The sequence below is a fragment of the Triturus cristatus genome, chromosome 1_2 (assembly GCF_964204655.1).
Source record: "Triturus cristatus chromosome 1_2, aTriCri1.1, whole genome shotgun sequence".
Classification (NCBI taxonomy): domain Eukaryota; kingdom Metazoa; phylum Chordata; class Amphibia; order Caudata; family Salamandridae; genus Triturus; species Triturus cristatus.
In genome coordinates, this window is record NC_140580.1 from 778,229,753 (window position 1) to 778,250,152 (window position 20,400).

Here is a 20,400-nt window from a genome sequence, read left to right on the forward strand (position 1 = left end):
TACACATGTTTCTGGTCTCAAAAAGCTGTTTGGACATGTGCTTTTTTTCAGAATCTGAAAAGTGGATTCAAAATGTGTCAGACTGTAAAAGTACTTATCACTTGCCAAAAAAAGAGTAGTAAGTGTGCTTTTCAATTGGCAACGAAATTTCGTTTTCTGACTAATATCAAACCATGACTCTGTGTGCAAAGAGGAATTATAGACAGAGATTTATTGCGTATTACTCTGGTAATTTTACAGTTGCATTAGATGGAAAGGGGGAGCTATTTTTTCTGCAGAAGCAGACTCTTAGCACACACCCAGCTGCTTATCCTGTAGAATCATGCATAGTATTCACAACCGAGTGGGGTTCGAGGTTGCAGTCAGTAATGCAAATACATTCAGCATCACTAAGGCTGGTTGCCCTTGCTGGAGTGTAGTCAGTCACCCAGGTTACACATGTTTCTGGTCTCAAAAAGCTGTTTGGACATGTGCTTTTTTTCAGAATTTGAAAAGTGGATTCAAAATGTGTCAGACTGTAAAAGTACTTATCACTTGCCAAAAAAAGAGTAGTAAGTGTGGTTTCCAATTGGCAAAGAAATTTCGTTTTCTGACTAATATCAAACCATGACTCTGTGTGCAAAGAGGAATTATAGACAGAGATTTATTGCGTATTACACAGGTAATTCTACAGTTGCATTAGTAGGAAAGGGGGAGCTATTTTTTCTGCAGAAGCAGACTCTTAGCACACACCCAGCTGCTTATCCTGTGGAATCATGCATTGAATTCACAACTGAGTGGGGTTTGAGGTTGCAGTCAGTAATGCAAATACATTCAGCATCACTAAGGCTGGTTGCCCTTGCTGGAGAGTAGTCAGTCACCCAGGTTACACATGTTTCTGGTCTCAAAAAGCTGTTTGGACATGTGCTTTTTTTCAGAATCTGAAAAGTGGATTCAAAATGTGACAGACTGTAAAAGTACTTATCACTTGCCAAAAAAAGAGTAGTAAGTGTGCTTTCCAATTGGCAAAGAAATTTCGTTTTCTGACTAATATCAAACCATGACTCTGTGTGCAAAGAGGAATTATAGACAGAGATGTATTGTGTATTACTCTGGTAATTTCACAGTTGCATTAGATGGAAAGGGGGAGCTATTTTTTCTGCAGAAGCAGACTCTTAGCACACACCCAGCTGCTTATCCTGTAGAATCATGCATAGTATTCACAACCGAGTGGGGTTTGAGGTTGCAGTCAGTAATGCAAATACATTCAGCATCACTGAGGCTGGTTGCCCTTGCTGGAGTGTAGTCAGTCACCCAGGTTACACATGTTTCTGGTCTCAAAAAGCAGTTTGGACATGTGCTTTTTTTCAGAATCTGAAAAGTGGATTCAAAATGTGTCAGACTGTAAAAGTACTTATCACTTGCCAAAAAAAGAGTAGTAAGTGTGCTTTCCAATTGGCAAAGAAATTTTGTTTTCTGACTAATATCAAACCATGACTCTGTGTGCAAAGAGGAATTATAGACAGAGATTTATTCCGTAATACTCTGGTAATTTTACAGTTGCATTAGTAGGAAAGGGGGAGCTATTTTTTTCTGCAGAAGCAGACTCTTAGCACACACCCAGCTGCTTATCCTGTAGAATCATGCATAGTATTCACAACCGAGTGGGGTTTGAGGTTGCAGTCAGTAATGCAAATACATTCAGCATCACTAAGGCTGGTTGCCCTAGCAGGAGTGTAGTCAGTCACCCAGGTTACACATGTTTCTGGTCTCAAAAAGCTGTTTGGACATGTGCTTTTTTTCAGAATCTGAAAAGTGGATTCAAAATGTGTCAGACTGTAAAAGTACTTATCACTTGCCAAAAAAACAGTAGTAAGTGTGCTTTCCAATTGGCAAAGAAATGTTGTTTTCTGACTAATATCAAACCATGACTCTGTGTGCAAAGAGGAATTATAGACAGAGATTTATTGCGTATTACTCTGGTAATTTTACAGTTGCATTAGTAGGAAAGGGGGAGCTATTTTTTCTGCAGAAGCAGACTCTTAGCACACACCCAGCTGCTTATCCTCTGGAATCATGCATAGTATTCACAAACGAGTGGGGTTTGAGGTTGCAGTCAGTAATGCAAATACATTCAGCATCACTAAGGCTGATTGCCCCTGCTGGAGTGTAGTCAGTCACCCAGGTTACACATGTTGCTGGTCTCAAAAAGCTGTTTGGACATGTGCTTTTTTCGGAATATGAAAAGTGGATTCAAAATGTGTCAGACTGTAAAAGTACATATCACTTGCCAAAAAAACAGTAGGAAGTGTGCTTTCAAATTGGCAAAGAAATTTCGTTTTCTGCCTAATTTCAAACCATGAGTCAGTGTGCACACAGGAATTGTTTTTAGATATTTAATTTGTGATGGTGTTATTGTGATTTTCACTTGTAGGAAAGGGGTACATAGTATTTTAAGATTTGAAAAGATCATAAAAAATGTAGTAATATATTTAAATAAAATAAAGGAATTTTTTTTTAGTTTTTTCAGGTTTTGCTGAATGCTGAAGAGCAGTGAACAAAATTTAAGATGCCTACAAAATCCAGACTAAGGAAAAACCACAAAAAAAAACTATATTTGAAGACAACTGGAGGACCTAAGTTAGTTGGAGATGCTCATGTTGGGAAAAAGAGAAAGTCTTCTGGTAAGCAGACAAAAGATTTTTTAAGCAATATCTTCAAAAAAAGGAAAAATGTACAAAATGTCTGTACTGGAAAGAAAGTTTTAAATAGAAAACAACAGGAAAAAATTGAGCATTTAGTTAATGCAAATGTACCTTCAGAAACAATAAAGATTAACTTAAAAAGAAAAACAGTGTTTAAAGAGATTCGTAGAAAAATGTTTCAGAGAAGAGTTATGTCCAATTTGATAAAGGATGTGAAGAAATATAAGAAAAAAGCTAAATTTTATAAGAGAAAAAATAAGAAATTGAAGCCATTGCAGCAAAGGCTTTAGAATTAAAAAGGAAACTATTCATTTTAATTTTGAACAGGATGCGTACATTAGATAAAATGGTCAATGTACTGAAATCACAAAGCAAAAGGAAAAGACTAGTGAAAAGAACAAACTTTTGTAAAGTGTTTTTAGGAGAATGGATGCATAGTTCAAGTAGTGAACCTTTTTTTAATGAAGAGAGTTATTTTCAAAGTAATAGTTTGCTGCATGCAGTTGACACCAGAGGTTGTGCTTATGAAGTGAAAAATGGTTGTATAATGGAGAAGGAGAAAATGGTTCCAAGAGATGAGGTACAAGTGATGGCGGATGAGGCTATGGGGAGACGTCCTAAAGCCCCAGTGTACACTTGGAATTGTAGTAGTATTTGCACTGTGCGTCAGGAATCTATTGATACATTTCGTGAGTTTCTAAGAGAATATAGTAAAAAAAAGTGTTAAACAGAAGATTAAGGTGCTTCAAAGTCTAGATCCATGCAGAGTGAGAGAGAATACTGGTTTGCAGGGACATTCTCTGGCTTGTCTATCTAGAAAAATGTGTAAAAGTGTTTTTCATCATTTTAGGATGCTGGCTGTTCATCATACTGAAATGAGAAAGTTTGTGAGACGGTTGTATTTTGCTAAAAGTCCAGCAATAAAGTTAGATGAATTGAATAGGGCTCTGTTCCGTGGATCGCTATCAGATGTAGAGAAGGTTACTGATGAAATTCAGTTTTGTTACTTTGGTCCAGAACAAGAAAGTGCAGAAAAGGACACAGTAAATGAGGAAGAAGTGGAAGAGAATGTAGAACCCTCTGTAAGTGAGGCATTTAATGATCACATAACAAAATTTGCAATAATCTCTAATGAAAGACCAAATATTACTTGTATTTGTTGCCGCAGAACTCATTATAGAAAACAAACCAGGAATGTTGATCTCTACAGAAAAAGTGAAAATGAAGATAATTATAAGTGGAAGGATTTTGCCACATATATATTTCTTGAAAATTGTTTTGAATTGGGTGAAGATCAGCGTATTTGTAAATACTGTTACAACAAGTTAGAGGAAAATAGAATGCCGACCAGAGCTGTGCATAATAATTTAGAATTGGATGCTATTCCTGCCGAACTTTCTGAATTAAATACATATGAGTCTATACTTATTCAATGTGTTCATCCGTTCCAGACCATAGTACGTATGGAGCCCAAAACTGGTAAATTACCTCCTTCAGATTTACTGAGAGGTTTAAAAGGTAGAGTGGTGTATTTGCCCTTGGATTTGAAAAAAAATATGGAAACTATTGATGCAGATACTTTGGAAACTGAACCATTAGTTATTCTGGTTAATGGTGTACCTACAAAGAATAAGAAGATTTGGCAGGAGCTGGTAGATGTACGGAAAGTACAAAGAGCAAATTTGTATTTGAAAAGGAATAACAAATGGTATGAATCAATTTATATAGAAGAAGAAGAAGAAGATTTACAAGAAGACACAGAAACACCAACTGGACAAATTGAAAAAGTGGACAAGTCAAAGGAAGAAGAAATTTATGAACATTTTAGCATACATTCTCTTCATTCAAAAGAAGTTATGGGAGACAATATTGATCTGTTTCAGATGAAGAAAACAAAAGGAACTCCCGTGAGTGTATGGGAGGAGAGCTTGGAAGCTCGATGTTTTCCCCAGCTGTTTCCTACAGGAAAAGGTGGACGATACGATGAACGTCCAGAACAGATTCCAGCTTCTGAGTATCGAACTACAAGACTATATGCAGAAGATCCCAGATTTTGACAAAGTATTCCTTATTTGTTCCATCTTTTATTTGAAAGCGACTTGTCTGCATTATCATATGCAGTAAATCACATTTTAAAAAGTGGAGTACATTTACAAAATGTGTCTGCTAAGGATTTTATGGAGAAAGTGCAGCACCGAGATGATCATTTGGAAACACAACTGATCAATCTGATGGCTTGTCAGCGTGGGACAAATGAATATTGGTACCGATGCCATGGTGAATTAAAATGCATGTTACGGAATTTAGGAACACCAACATGGTTCCTTACCCTAAGCTGTGCTGAGTACGCTTGGGATGATTTACTGGATTTTCTACGAGAGGCAAATTCAAATATTAAAAACATCGAATACAAGACAGCAGGAGAACTGTGCTCATTGGATCCGGTTAATGTTTGCAGATATTTCAATCATAGATTTGAGGCTATGATGTCCTTCATCTGCAATAAAAAAAATCCACCTCTTGGAGAAGAAGTGGATTTCTTTTGGAGAAAAGAGTACCAGGCAAGAGGTGCTCCTCATATTCATATGCTGTTGTGGATCAAGGATGCCCCAAAGTTTGGAACAGATACTGATGAAGCAGTGTTATCTTTCATTGAAGAATATGCAACATGTGCTATACCAAAAAGCACAGAAAAGAAAAAGTTAAAGGAGCAAGTTTTACGTTTCCAAAGTCATCGGTGTGGAAAATACTGTCGACGGAAATACAAGAGCAAAGATAAATACTACACTAAATGTCGATTTGGATTTCCTAGACCTGTTCTTTCAAATGGAAGAGTAAACAGTTTTATGTCATCTGTGAGACATACTATTACAAGAAAATCACCTAAGAATACCTACAACCTTAAAAGAAAAGAAGAATCAAAAAATATAAATGACTACAACCCCGTCATTTTATCCATGTGGAATGCTAACATGGATATACAGTATGTAGCTGACAATTCCATTGCTGTTGCTCGATATGTAACGTCTTACATTACTAAATCAGAAAAAACTGAATTGAAAGAAATGTGGGAAGAGATTTCTCACGAGAAGACTGTCAGTAAGAAGCTGTACAGTTTCAGTTTAAAGATGTTATCGCATCGAGAAATTGGATCCTACGAATGTTCAGATAGGTTATCTTCTGCAAGTCTCTACTCGAAATCAAGAAGAATAATTTGGGCAAGTTTAGGCCTTGCAGCAATGAGAAATCGGGTACTGAAATCTGTTGGAGAAATTGAATATTTGGCCGAGAATGACCCAGAAAGTACAGATATTTTGAAATCAAACATGTTGGACACATATTATCCCAAGAGAAGTCTTCATCTAGAGAACATGTGTCTTTATGAAGTGCTGCAGAACTACATTTATTCACGGAAAGCCACAGAAGACATCAACAATGGAAAATATAAAGTCATTGGTGAGGAAGGATGTTTGGTGAAGCAAACAAAAGGTAGTTTGATAAATCACAGGAAGCTGAGTTGCGACACTACTGACAAAAAGGAATTTTACTACTTGGCTCTTTTACAGCTGTTTAAACCATGGCGTACAGAGGATGAACTACTGGGAGAATTTCAAAGCTATGAAGATTCCTTTAATGCTTGCAAAGACAGCATAGAATGCAGTACTTTCACAAATTATGTGCAAATGTTAAATGAAGAAATTGAACAGGAAACTACAATTGCAGCTGAAGTAGCTAGAGACAGTTCTCAAGACAGCCAAAGTTCAGGAACACTCAGTCAAGATCCCCTAGGACAACCAATCGTTGAAAATGAAGCTGCAATAGCCATGAATGAAGTGGAAACGGCTATGAATCAAGCTCAAGAAGAATTTATAGACTTACCAAATTTGGAAAGACAACTGAATGAAGAGCAGCAACAAATTTATGAAGAGATCAGAAACAAAATTGATCACGGATTACTACATGAAAAAAAGAGTGCTCATGCACATCATTTCATCCAATCAGGATGTATGTAAGCGGACAAGCTGGAACTGGAAAAAGTTTTTTAATAAAAGTCATCAGAAGCTACCTACAGCAAAAAACGGATTCAACGTTGTCTTGTGTGGTTACTTCTCCAACTGGGTTAGCAGCATATAACATAAAAGGAATCACCTTACATCATTTGCTAATGTTACCAGTGGAGAATGAGAACAAAATACAATACCACAAGCTAACTGGAGAAGCCTGCTTGGAAGTTTCAAGAGTATTGAAGAAGATGCAAGTTCTCATTATTGATGAGGTGAGCATGGGATCAAACTTAATGCTTGCCTTTGTGCATTTAAGAATGCAGCAAATTCTAAGGACAGACTATGACGTGTTATTTGGTGGAAAACATGTCATAGTTTTTGGGGATCTTCTACAGCTTACTCCAGTTAAAGGACAACCAGTGTTTAATACTGTGACACATGAAGACACAAAGAAGTCATTGGGAAGCATTGGTAATGCAAATATTTGGTCCTTCTTTGAGTACAAGGAACTTACTACTAATATGAGGCAAGCAAACGATGAAGAATATGGAAGTATTCTGAAAGATATCAGAATTGGACTACTCACTGAAGCTGGCACAAAAGCATTACAGAGTCGGTTGCTACATAATTTATTTCCAAAGGAAGAAATAGTTGCAGAGAAGATATACAAGAACATTGCAGAAAAGAAAAGTGTCATCTGCTTAATGCCAACTCTACGTGAATGCTCAATATTCAATAAGGAGCTTTTGAAATTGGAAAAGGAAGAGATTAGGAAATTAGAAGCAGTTGACAAAATTCAGGATGGAAGAATTACTATCACATTAACAGGCAAACTGAAAAATAAATTGGATTCACTAGAGAAGAACATTTCCAAAACTGCTGGATTAGAAAAAAATCTATATGTTTGCATGAACTGTAGAGTATTTTTAAGGAGAAATTTGGATGTTGAAAAAGGCTTAGTAAATGGAGCTATGGGAAGAGTTGTGGGTTTTATTAATTATCAGAAAAAAGATGGAATTGAATGTTTAAAAATAAAATTTGATCAGATTGAAGAAGTTATAGACATTTGTCGTTGTACAGTTTGTTTCATGCTTGTGAAAGACTTATATGTACAAAGGAAACAGTTTCCGTTTTCTCTAGCATATGCTGTAACTATTCACAAGTCTCAAGGATTGACTGTAGATTGTGCATTTGTAAACATTGGTTCAACTGTGTTCAAAGAAGGTATGGCTTATGTAGCTTTGTCACGAGTGAAAACATTATCTGGTTTATTCATGATAGACTTTAATGATTCAAAAGTTAGTGCTGATACAAACTGTGTAAAGGAGTATAATAGATTAAGAAGAACCTATGCTCCTCATTTAGGTCAGTATCCTGTGTTGGAGAAACGTGTAGTTTCTCGAAAAAGGAGAATTGAGAATATCTGTAATGAGGATGTAGAGAGGAGGAAAAAAAAGAGGAGTGATGTAATTGCAAGCAAAAAGAAAAAGGAAAATGTTGAAGAGGTTGTAGGTTGCCATTTTGAAAATAGCTCTGGTGTCAACTGCTACGCTAATGTAGTGCTGAATGTTGCATCTTATCTGGAAAGTTTACAAGAGCAGATAATAGTAAATCAGAGAAAAAGATTCTGTTCTGAGTTGAGTCTCCTTTTTCAAAAGCTGAGTAATGATAAAACTCAAATAGAAAGTGCTACTGAAATTAGAAAACATTTAGATGTATGTACAGGACGAACACAGTTTTCTCAAAATGTACAGCAAGACACACAGGAATTCTTGATGTATTTTCTTCAGGTACTGGAAGAAGAAGGGGTGCCAATTGAAAATATGTTTGGTGTCTCTTATAAATGGGAACATAGTTGTGAAAACTGTTTCAATACATGTGGCTCTAATGTTGATTCTGAAAGGTTTATTTATTTAACATTGCCAGACAGTAAAACAGTCACTTTTGCTAAATTAGTTAAAGATGCTAATCATAGCATGGAATGCGGTGAGTGTAAATCTGACATGTTTTCAACGTTAATTTTAAAGGAATACGGACAGTATGTAATTTTAATGATACAACGATGTAAAGCTGATGGTTCAAAATTGGATACTTTAATACTGCTACATCCAGTGAAGGGGATTGTAATATAATGTCTTTGAAAGATACGTTGGCAGAAGGCGCAGGTGTGATGTCACGCAATTTATTAATAGTTGGAGATTTTAATGTGCACCCCTGCGGTAACCCTCGAGATACCTCTATGGGGTCTCTAGGTTGTAACAACGCGAACGGCTTTCATTTTAACCACACTAGATGTGGAACCCTCTTAAATGATTTGTTAAATGAAAATAATTTGTATGTAGCTATGTCTTTAGTACCGGAGGACAAGGTATATGACGTGCCAACTTTTAAAGGCTGTGCTCACGGGTCTTTTATAGACCATATGATATTGTCCGCTGACCTTACCACCCAGGCCTTTAGTTTCACTATTCAATCAAATATTTTTAGTGATCATAACCCCATAACTATCATATTGGGTGGTGGAATTTTTGAATTGCGTGGGCTCCGTGAAGACCGGGGAACCTTAAAATGTATTAATGGAAAACGTCGATTGAAGTGGAATTTAGTTAACCATGATAACTTTTATAATGAAATTAATAAGTTATGTGGCCAGGAACTTGCGGCTTGTGTATCAACATCTATTTCCCATGAACAAACCTTAGCCTCATTTGAGGTCGTGGTGCCTATTGTAGGTTCCATGCTGCTAGTTCCTGTGAAGGGACAAACTAGAAATTACCCTAAATGGTTTGACCACACCTGCTCCAAGGCAAGCAAAGACCTAAGAAAAGCATTGAAAATCATACCTAGGGACTCAGGCCTAATTAAAAATCTACGTGCGACTTACAAGAAAGCACTTGCTGGTCGTAAAAAGGAAATCAAGGCCATTACCTGGGATTCTTTGCTTGACCCCTCAACTCTGGGCAACAGCAGTAAATTCTGGGAAATTATAAATAAACCCCTATTCGACAACCCAGTGATTCAGATCTAGGAACTAATATCCCAGAGGAGGACTGGGTTAATCATTTTAGTGTAATCTTTAAGAGTAATAAGCAACAAGCAGAATATGATTTTTTAACTATAAGGGCGAATTCTCTGTGCTTTCTGGATAACGAGGTAGAAAAGGCCATTCAAGGGCTAACTGGAAATAAGGCACCTGGACCGGATGGCTTACCTCCGGATCTTTTTAAATCTTGTACATCACTTTGGGCCCCCGTACTAACTAAAGTAATAAATGCTGCAACGGTTTTGGGTTGCCCGAAGTCATGGGGGCACTCGACAATTGTCCCCGTGTTTAAAAAGGGTGATCGCAGCAACCCATCATGTTACAGACCAATCTCATTGATAAACTCAGTAGCAAAGGTAGTGGGGGGTGTAATCCTGACCAGATTGACAACATGGGCCCAAGAGAATAAAATTCTGTCTCCAATACAATATGGATTCAGACCTGGTCACTCAACTGTGACCCAATGCCTGAATCTATACTTGATTACAGGTAAATATACTTTGGCCCGGAAGGGAACTATTCATCTGGCTTTTATGGACCTATCGTCCGCTTTTGATTGCGTGGATAGGGGTAAACTATGGGATATCATGTTAAAGATGGGTGTCGAGCAAAACCTAATCCATCTATTGGCTGATTTGCATTCTGACACAAGAGCGAACGTTCGCTACACCCAAGATTTGAAAGTGACCGGGGACATAAGAATTAATCGGGGTGTTAGACAAGGGTGTATCTTGGCCCCATTCCTCTTTAACCTGTTGTTCTGCTCGATTTTCCCGGCCTTCTTGTGAGGAACAATAATGTAATGTGACTTCAGTCTCTTATCATTCAAGTCTAAGGGTTAGAGTAGTGAATGGAGCCTATTTACTAGGCACTTCGACATGATTCTGTGCTCTTCCCCATAGATCAGGGCTTGCACACATAGCCTAGGGGATAGATTCGTTAGTATTAGGGATAACCTGTCCTGTAGTGAGGGTATTTCACGGAGCTGTGCTGAATTCAGGCCTGGTAGGCCTCAAACGGGAGAGACTCCATCTTTCTTTCTGCTCCGGCAGCTTGGGATGCTTCTAGGTCAAACGTAATGTTTTAGTTATGAGGTGTTATTCGCTTGGAGAGAACCGGTTCAGGCCGGCCCTTATCGAAGGATTGTATTTTTCTTCATGCCGAAGACACTACATCAGGCCGGCCGGCTGGGAACGTGTCCTTGGTACGGGGAGGTACAAGAATTTGGAGGGCGGCAGGTTACGGGCCGGAATTTTCCATGGGGAAACGCACCTCTATATTAGTGAAAGTCTGAGGCAGTTACATGTTCAGTCCGTAGGCGGCATCTAGCCGTTAGCAGTAAAGCTACTACTTATTCCAGGGAAGACAGACGCCATCTTGAAGGCGGAGAAGAACCGAGAGACAGACGCTCTCCTAGCAGAATAGCCAGAGAGGAGAGAGTAGCCGATAAGGAAGAGGTCCCAGTGACTCGGAGAAGGGTGATTCCAGGCGAGCCGAGGCACAGACGAGAAGGGAACCTAGATGACCACTGAGTGCAGGCTACATACTACTAAGGTGATGTCGACCCTTTCTTATTAGAGTGTACAACTTAATCTTTCACTTTTCTTTGCAGGTTATGTGTTATATCGTAATGTTATGTGATTGTGTATGTAATGAGTAATAAAGCATCCAGTTTGTAGTGAACCAACATGTGCTGCGTGTTCTTGTATAAGAGGGTAGCCTATTCTTCTAGTCAGCTGCGGCTACATGAGCAGATGTTAACCCTGATCAGGTAAGTGGTAACTGAATAAGGGAAAGAGGAGCCCCTCGAACCTGAGAACAGGCTGTGCTCGAACTGGCAATCCTTGTGTGATCTGATGAATAGTGAGACTGATTCCCTTTTTGTATGTTATGGTAATCATAGGATGAACTGTCGTATGAGACTGCCGTCTAGGTAGAGAGGTCTGGATTCGGATGGGATCGCGAGGCCGCCACTTGTGATACTGTCGTATGGGCAGAGAGGTCTGGATCCGTATGGGATCGCGAGGCCGCCGATTGTGCTGAGACTGCCGTCTGGGTAGAGAGGTCTGGGTTCGTATGGGATCGCGAGGCCGCCACTTGTGATACTGTCGTATGGGCAGAGAGGTCTGGATCCGTATGGGATCGCGAGGCCGCCGATTGTGCTGAGACTGCCGTCTGGGTAGAGAGGTCTGGGTTCGTATGGGACCGCGAGGCCGCCACTTGTGAGACTGCCGTCTGGGTAGAGAGGTCTGGGTTCGTATGGGACCGCGAGGCCGCCACTTGTGATACTGTCGTATGGGCAGAGAGGTCTGGATCCGTATGGGATCGCGAGGCCGCCACTTGTAATACTGTCGTATGGGCAGAGAGGTCAGGATCCGTATGGGATCGCGAGGCCGCCGATTGTGCTGATACTGTCGTATGGGCAGAGAGGTCTGGATTCGTGTGGGATCGCGAGGCCGCCACTTGTGATACTGTCGTATGGGCAGAGAGGTCTGGATTCGTATGGAATCGCGAGGCCGCCACCTATGAGACTGCCGTCTGGGTAGAGAGGTCTGGATTCGTGTGGGATCGCGAGGCCGCCACTTGTGATACTGTCGTATGGGCAGAGAGGTCTGGATCCGTATGGGATCGCGAGGCCGCCGAGTATAAGAGGTCTTGGTATGTATAGTAGGAATTCCCTGTCCTTAGGTGATAGATATATGTGGTTGCACTATTGTAAATAGGTTCTAGGGAGGGGGTAACGTTCTGGCTGGGTTAGTGAGGCTCTGATGAGCGGGTTCTATCTGATCCGAAAACCCAAGCAGAACATTTGGCGTCACGAACCGTTTACGAAACCTGTGTGCGTTGTGGTTGTATCGTGTTTGCTTTCGGCGCGTGCGTGGTTTCGTTTGTATATTATTTCTTTATATTTGTGAGTGTAGTTTTTTTTCTTTTTCTTCTTTCTTCTTTCTCTTTTTCTCTTTTTCTTTCTTTTCCGAGATGTTTTCTAGAAAGTCGAAATCTACTTTTAAGTTGCCCGTTGATATTCCCGGCTGGGATTCAACGCCTTATGAAGCCTTAGCCCGTGAGTGGGCTGATTCTACTGGTTTGAGTGAGAATTGGAATTCTTTTTTGGAGCTGGCGGAGCCGGCTAATGTGATTACTTGTTTACAGAAGGCGCCGGTATCTAAGGGTGATGAGCTTCCCGTTTTGGGACGCAGAGGTTGGATTGTTCTGTCTGCGTACAGAATTCTGCATGAGAGGTTGTTGAAGTTACAGAACTTGCATAAGGATTTGGAAGCGAACTTTGTTGAGATTCAGAATGCTCATACTTTGTTGCGATGTCAAAATAAGTTGCTTGCTGATAAACTTGAGACGTACCAAACTATTGCCGAGAGGGCGGCTGTGCGAATTGCTCGTTATAAATACAAGAATCGGCGTGGTCGGGTTTCGACGCGAAAGGTGCGTCTGGTCGTGGCGAAAGCCGGACTGGATTGGAATCCTGATGAATGGGATGGTAATATCTGGAACTCGAGTGATTCTCCTTCCTCGGGAGAGGAGTCTGCCAAGCGCGAGTCCTCTCGCTCCGGCCGTGCTTGTAAATCTGCTTCTTGCGCCTCTGATGGTGCACCCCGTGATTGCGCTCGTCCTTCGAGCGGGGTCGATGCTTCTTCCACTGATTGTTCCTCTACGTGTACTGGTCGAGCTCCTTGTGATGCTCGTCCCGCGGTCTAGGTGCATCCAGTTTTTCGGCGGAAGGTGCAGCAGGCTCCCGGTGCTCTGAATGGTATTGCTTTAGACTCTTTGGAGGATTTTACTCAACAAGAAATTAGTGATATTTTGCAGCGATTTCGGCAGCGAGCTGGTGAGACCTTACTCACATGGATGGTGCGCCTTTATGAACTGGGCGCTGCTGGCATTATGTTGGATGCTGGCGATTGTTTGAAGTTTTGTTCCTTGAGTTTGGATTCTACTGTACAGGATCATTTTCGTAACTTAATGCTGGTGGTCAAATTTCTTTGCTTCAATTGGCGACTGAGGGTTGTAATCAAAAATATCCTACTGAGTCTGACTGGCCTGTGAATGACAAACCGTGGTATACTTTGCGCGATGCTGCACAACGTCTCAAAGAGGAGGTGATGAAAACGGCGATTTTTCTAAATACTGCCGACAGGTTGCTTGATGGTTTCTTGACATCTTCTGTGCGGAATCGTATTATTCGTTCTTCCCCTGTTGCTTATAAACAGGTCATGATGACTTTATTGATTAATCAGACTGGTAATATGTTATCTGTGGTGCTGGAATCGGTACGCCAACTCGGTGAGTTGGGTGAGTGGTTTAAACCTGAACGGCAGTCCCGGCCTGACACTCGTACTCCTGGTGACAATAAACTTACTAGACGTGATATGTTTTTTGGTCTTATGGCCGATGGTGTGCGGAAGGAGGACATTGATGGTGAGACTACTGCTCGTTTGTGGGAAATGTTTCGCAAACGTGGCTTGGATCGAAAGGAGGGTGCCCGGCGTGTTCGGACAACTGAGTGTGATCGTGGTTTTTCTGACGGTAGCGGTGATGACGACCGCCGTGGGCGCTCTGATCGTCGTGATGATCGACGTTATGTACGTGATTTGTCCCCCCTGTCGTGAGAGAGACAGGGAGAGAGAGGGGGAAAGAGAGAGGGGGAGAGATGATTATGTTAACAGCAGACGTAGAGATGATAGGGATAAATCCCCTGAGTTGAGAAGGAGAGAGGATCGACACATATTGGCCGATCGAAACCCGCAGTACAATGCAGAGAACAGGAATCCATTTCGTAATGGAGATGGATATGAACAGGAGGTATCGATACCTGGGAAACGTGAGAGTCTTTATCCTGATTTATCCTGGTACACAGAACGCAGTAAAGATGACTAGGAAATAGGTCAAGCTCCAGTACACAGATGGGCTCACAGAGATAATAGACCCTATGTAGATGTTGATATTTATTGGAAACATCGTAATATCCAAAGGGCCCGAGCATTGGTAGATACAGGAGCGGAGGCCACTCTTATTCATGGAAAATCAAAGAAGTTTAAAGGTCAGCCTTTTACAATTACCGGATTAGGTGGAAAGGAAACTCCCGCAGTTCAAACTTTACTTGAAATGAGAATAGGTAGAATTCCTAGAAAAGAATACTCTGTATTAGTGGTGCCACTCTTAGAATTCATAATTGGAATTGATATCTTGAAAGGAATGACTTTGCACTTAGATGATGGATGTTACCAATTTGGAACTAAACATTATATATCGTCCAGGCCTGTACGGGTTGGTCATTTAAGAATGCCCCCCATAAAAGTTCCCCAGGCGACAAAAGTGGTTCGTCAGAAGCAGTATCGTATTCCAGGTGGTCATGAAGAGATTAGTACCACTATTCAGGAGTTGGTGGATGCAGGAGATATAACCCCAGTTACTTCTGCTTGGAATAATCCTATTTGGCCTGTACGTAAGAGTGATAATTCTTGGCGCATGACAGTTGATTATCGAGAATTGAATAGACACACACCCTCTTTGACTGTTGCAGTACCGGATGTTATTACCCTAATTGAAAGAATCCAAAAACATCCAGGTACATGGTATGCGTCCATTGATATTGCTAATGCTTTCTTTTCGATTCCGATTGCCCCTGAGTGTCAGGAACAATTCAGTTTTACGTGGAACGGGCGTCAGATGACGTTTAGAAGTCTTCCCCAGGGCTATGTGCATAGTCCTACGATATGTCACCGGCTGGTGGCAGAGCATTTGGCTGAGGTACCGGTTCATCCGCAAATTCAGATATGTCACTATATTGATGATATTTTGATCCAAGGCGAATCACAAGAGGAAGTTCAGACCCAATTAGATAGAGTCATTGAGTGCTTGCGTGAGAAAGGTTGGGAAATCAACCCGGATAAATTACAAGGTCCGTCCCAGGCTGTGAAATTTTTGGGCATTAATTGGCATGAGGGGCACCGAGAAGTGATCCCTCAGGTTAAACAGAAAATTCTTGATTTTGCAGTTCCGAGGAATAGGAAAGAAGCCCAAAGCTTCATTGGCTTGTTTGGTTTTTGGCGCCAGCATATTCCTCATTTAAGTCAAATATTGGTCCCTTTGTACCAGGTCACTCGTAAAAAGAATGCATTTGAATGGGGTAAACCACAGCAAGATGCGTTCAGTCTGGCAAAAGAAGCAATTCAGCATGCTCTGGATTTATGGCCTGTATGTGATGGTGATGTGGATTTGAATGTGTCTGTACAAGGCCTTTATGCGAATTGGAGTTTGTGGCAGAAACAAGGCAGGAGTAGAGTACCGTTAGGTTTCTGGACCAAAAAGTTACCTGATGCTGGTGAGCGTTATACACCTTTTGAGAAACAGTTACTTGCATGTTATTGGGCTCTGGTGGATACCGAGCAATTGACTTTGGGACATGATATAGTTTTGCGACCTGAAATTCCTATCATGCAGTGGGTTATGAGTTCGCCGAAAACTCACCGAATTGGACACGCTCAAGAGGCGAGTGTGATAAAATGGAAATGGTATATACAAGACAGGGCACGTGTGGGACAAAAAGGAGTTGCATCTTTGCATGAGCAGGTGGCACGGGCGCCATCAACTGAGACTGAGAGTGAATGTTCCGTACCTTTAGTACAGGAGTCTCCTGTTAAGTGGGGTAGACCTTTTGATGATTTGTCCGCAGAGGACAGAAACCATGTCTGGTTTACGGATGGTTCAGCAAGGTTCATAGGGACGAAGCGGCATTGGAAGGCGGTGTCCTATAATCCGATCACACAAAAATTGCTGAGTACAACTGGTGAGGGTAAGAGCAGTCAATTTGCTGAACTCTATGCTGTTTATCAAGTTCTGAAACAAGAGTTACCTGGCACATGTCATATTTTCACCGATTCTTGGTCTACTGCCAATGGATTGGCAGTTTGGTTACCGACTTGGCATTCCCATAGTTGGAAAATCCATTCAAAAGAACTGTGGGGAAAAGAATTATGGCAGGAGATTTGGAAAATGCTCCCACAGAGTACTGTTACAATCTTCCATGTGGATGCTCATACCCCGATAGACTCTCTTGACAAATTCTTTCATAATATTGCAGATGAGAAATCTAAAATTGCTGAGGCAGTGGTGGACATGCAAGATTCTGATATTGTGGGATTGGCGAAATGGGCCCACCAGAAAGCAGGACACTTTGGAGAGAAAGCCACTAGCAGGTGGGCTGCTGATCGAGGAATTTATATTCCCCTAGATTTAATCAAAAATGTTATTCTACATTGTCCCATTTGTCAGCATATCAGGCAGCGCAAAGTGCCCCAAATTGTTAAAGGTCATTTACATCGCGGGAAATTGCCCGCTCAAATTTGGCAGATCGATTACATTGGTCCACTTCCTATGAGTAGGAATTGTCAATATGTTTGCACCATTGTTGATACATACAGTGGCCTGTTGGTGGCCCTTCCCTGTAAGCAAGCTACCCAATTGAATACTATTAAAACATTGGAATTGATTATGATGTATTATGGTGTGCCATTCCAAATTCAATCTGATAATGCATCCCATTTTCGTGGAAGATTGGTACAGGAATTCTGTGTGGAAAACAATATTGAATGGGTGTTTCATATACCATATTATCCACAGGCCTCGGGTCTTGTGGAGAGGTTGAATGGCCTGCTGAAAGACCAATTGCGCAAATTAACAGATGACAAGTATAAGAATTGGCGAGACTTTTTGCCTCAAGCGTTATTGATTTTAAATAACCGTCCTTTTCTAAATGCTGAATCCCCACTTATGCGTTTGTTTCCTCCGAATGTTGATGCTACGCCCAATGAAATCAGAGAGACTGTGATGTACTGGGAGATTACTCCCGGAGCTTTGGCTCCATGTAGAGCGACCCCAGGGTCGGCAGGTTTAGACTTGCATGCCATGGATGACACCGTTATAAAAAGTAAGGATCGAGTCATCATTGAAACTGGTGTTGGTGTTCATATACCAACTGGAAATTTCGGATTAATCGCCCCTAGATCGGGGCTGGCTGTAAAAGGCATTCAGGTGCTTGGAGGAATCATTGATAGTGATTATCAGGGAGAGATTAAGGTGCTCCTGCTGAATAGCAGTGAGGTTGACTTACTGATACATCAAACTGACCGAGTGGCTCAATTGCTAATAATGCCTGTCTTCAGTGGTGAGATGACAAAAGGCACTGCCCCAACGTTGCTAACTATACGAGGCCAGAAAGGTTTTGGCTCCACAGATAATCCTGGGGCCAGAGTTTGGGTGCAGTCGCCTAAGAATCCCCCTGAACAAGCAGAAGTGATTGCAACCGGTCAAGACAACACCATTTTAGTTATGAGACCAGGGAAAGATAGCTGGGAAGCAGTCCCGGCTGACAAATGTTACTTACGAGAATGAATAATGCCTGTATTTGATTCTCTTTCAGATCATTCTTTGGACTGTTGCTGCAGGATGTGTCGGCGTTGGACTCCTTTTGGGCTGGTACGACGAGAGAGGAGGGTTCCCATCAACCCGGGCTGAGTTGAGAACCCGAGTGTCGCGTTCCTTCGCTGCGTGGGATTCGTCGTCGAACTTTTGGATTACATTGGCCAAGCAAGTGACTAAAGCCCCTCATTTCTGCTTGACACCGATGAGATCGGTGACGGACATTCTGGCAACTTGTTTAGTTGCTGTCCCTGCTTCATTGGAGACTTTGACTCATATTTTTAATATATCAAATGCTCGCCCCAATGTTCTTCTGGGCGATTTCGCTGCCCATGAGTATTGCCCCTTGTGTACTGTACTGTCAGACCCGATACCGCCCATCCAGTCCCAAATAGTTACCTATAATATCACACAGGGTGATTTATGTTTTTTCCTTACTTGTGATCCTAGGGTGATTTCTGAATGTATGCGTTTAAGATTGAAAGGTGCCACTTCATTCACCGCTCATGAACAAACTTTGTGCCTTCAAAGGACACCGAAAACATGTACTTCTGTTCAGAATAACATGACTTGCAAGAGTATGGTAGTTACCCCCAGTCACTATCGCACGATGTTACTGCCTGCCGGATGGCTTTTCTCATGTGGTAATACTTCCTGGCCATATATACCCGCAAATATTTCTGGAGGCCCTTGTGCCATTACTAGACTGAGCTTGCTCATGTTTTCATCACATCCGAATGCCAACTCTCGTGTGATTCGAGATACAGTGAGGTTACAGGAGGATTGTGACTCATCTTTGCATTTATATTCCAAGTCTGAATACCTTAGCCTGGCTATTTCAATTGTTGGTGTTCCTGCTTTGGCAGTTTATAATGCCAAATCTATTGGGAAAATGGCCTGCTGGATGGTAAAATCCATCAATCATACTTCTACAGTCCTGTCTGACATGCTATTAGACGCCCAGGGTGAACGAAGGGCTATCTTGCAAAATCGAGCGGCCATTGATTATCTTTTGCTTAAACATGGACACGATTGTTCTGATTTTGAGGGTCTTTGTTGTTTTAACTTGTCGGATCATACAAAATCCATTCAAGCTCACATTGATAAACTACATGACTTGACAGAAGAAGTTAGAAAACACATTGACCAGGGCTGGTTTGACTGGCTCTTTAATTGGTTACCTAATTTGCATATGTTACGTCAGATATTAGGAGGTATTCTGATTGCTATCGGCATTTTGATTTCTATCTGTTGCTTTATTCAGTGTATTCCTTCACTACTTCAATTCTGCACACCTAGTACTAGACATAGATCAGTTAGTCTTGTTTCATATTATTCTTCCACAGATTTTAGTTCTGTTTAATGAATGTATAATAGACTGAAGTCAAGGGTGAAATGTTCTGCTCGATTTTCCCGGCCTTCTTGTGAGGAACAATAATGTAATGTGACTTCAGTCTCTTATCATTCAAGTCTAAGGGTTAGAGTAGTGAATGGAGCCTATTTACTAGGCACTTCGACATGATTCTGTGCTCTTCCCCATAGATCAGGGCTTGCACACATAGCCTAGGGGATAGATTCGTTAGTATTAGGGATAACCTGTCCTGTAGTGAGGGTATTTCACGGAGCTGTGCTGAATTCAGGCCTGGTAGGCCTCAAACGGGAGAGACTCCATCTTTCTTTCTGCTCCGGCAGCTTGGGATGCTTCTAGGTCAAACGTAATGTTTTAGTTATGAGGTGTTATTCGCTTGGAGAGAACCGGTTCAGGCCGGCCCTTATCGAAGGATTGTATTTTTCTTCATGCCGAAGACACTACATCAGGCCGGCCGGCTGGGAACGTGTCCTTGGTACGGGGAGGTACAAGAATTTGGAGGGCGGCAGGTTACGGGCCGGAATTTTCCATGGGGAAACGCACCTCTATATTAGTGAAAGTCTGAGGCAGTTACATGTTCAGTCCGTAGGCGGCATCTAGCCGTTAGCAGTAAAGCTACTACTTATTCCAGGGAAGACAGACGCCATCTTGAAGGCGGAGAAGAACCGAGAGACAGACGCTCTCCTAGCAGAATAGCCAGAGAGGAGAGAGTAGCCGATAAGGAAGAGGTCCCAGTGACTCGGAGAAGGGTGATTCCAGGCGAGCCGAGGCACAGACGAGAAGGGAACCTAGATGACCACTGAGTGCAGGCTACATACTACTAAGGTGATGTCGACCCTTTCTTATTAGAGTGTACAACTTAAT

At 41.5% G+C, this 20,400-nt stretch overlaps 1 protein-coding gene across 1 annotated transcript in view; it reads right to left on the minus strand.

The window, feature by feature from the left end:
* ZNF365 (zinc finger protein 365) overlaps nt 1-20,400 on the minus strand; it is a 443,761-nt gene that overhangs the window by 40,002 nt on the left and 383,359 nt on the right. The window lies entirely within an intron of this gene.